Below are 1,246 nucleotides of genomic sequence, written 5' to 3'. Positions count from 1 at the left end.
AAATGGAAATTGTTTCTTTCTTGGGCTGGAGCCCTCAAGGTATTTTTCATTGCCAGTTGGCCTTCTTTTGTTACCAAATGATTATGGACTTCTCTCGTCTTTCTTGGAGCAAACCTTTGAGTGAAGCCAACTCATGGACTCTTACTTGCAGCAAATAAGGACCTTGCACTTTTATCAAAAGACTAATTTCTTTATGGACTTACCTTTAAATTAAGTTTCTTTTATGTTTCTTGTCAAACCCGGAAAAAGAAATGAGTTATGTTTCAACTGTGAAAAATTATTAAAAAAAAATGATTATGTATTTGTTTCTACTTTTATAATAAAAATATAAAAAAAATCTGTTCTTATCAGTTTAATATCTGATACGTCCCCGATCTGGGGACCATATATTTAATGGATTTTTAGAACAGGGAGATGGAAGTAGAGCTTGCTCTGTCCACTCCACGCATCGCCCCTGGTATTGCAGTGCTTCCAGGAGTGGTGCAACTCTTTTATATGGTAACCCAAAGACAGAACAAGACAAAATCCTCAGGAAGAAATGGCAAGAAATGGCTGAAAATGCCCAGATGTCACATCTGACTGGCAAACCTTTGTCTTTGGGGATTTGGGATCCTCCTCAGAGGAATGCTTCAAGCAAGCCCTCCCCTGCTTGCTTGAAGCATATATCACCCCAGGTTTAAGCCCACCAATGCTTCTCCTTAGAGCGCTGGTGCCTGAGCGGACTGGCGTTTGGAGGCAGGGACATGCAAAACAGACACCTGCCAGCCAGGTATGCCTGGGCATCTGGGAAACACAGCCGGCCTCTCCTCTACTACCAGCCCATACTGGGCCCACTTGGGCCCCTTAAGGGGTATCGCTTCTAAGCCTTTTGGCTAAAATCTAGGTAACTGGATTGCAGTCAGGCAGTCAGAAGGCTACTAGTAGAGGACCAGCTGCCTTGGCCTTGGTGTGTTTCCTGAGGGTGCACACCTTGCTGCTTTTGGGGTAAGCGCTCCTTGAAAGTGCAGAGGGCGATCACCTCACTGGCTTGCCAGTGGAGGCTCAGTGGGCGATTTGCATATGCAGATTTATTTTGGATGTCAATTTGCATAATGGTCGATGCAAATAAGGCAAGCGTGACTGAGGTCATGAAAGAGGAGGAGGAAGTTCCATGGTATGCACGCATGGAAAATGCAGTGCGGTGTATCCTGAGCAAGATTGGAGATTCAGATCCTTTATGCTGGTTGGTGGAAAGTTTTCTTGGAGA

At 44.6% G+C, this 1,246-nt stretch overlaps 1 non-coding gene across 1 annotated transcript; it reads left to right on the top strand.

Moving 5' to 3' along the window:
• The first annotated feature begins 298 nt into the window (after nt 1–298).
• Nucleotides 299–491, top strand: LOC140330189 (U2 spliceosomal RNA). Its single transcript, XR_011920662.1, has one exon. It is a non-coding gene; the product is annotated as a U2 spliceosomal RNA (small nuclear RNA).
• Nucleotides 492–1,246: the final 755 nt, after the last annotated feature.

This window comes from Pyxicephalus adspersus, chromosome 4, assembly GCF_032062135.1.
Source record: "Pyxicephalus adspersus chromosome 4, UCB_Pads_2.0, whole genome shotgun sequence".
NCBI classification, from domain to species: domain Eukaryota; kingdom Metazoa; phylum Chordata; class Amphibia; order Anura; family Pyxicephalidae; genus Pyxicephalus; species Pyxicephalus adspersus.
This window is presented reverse-complemented; position numbering and strand designations above follow the sequence as displayed.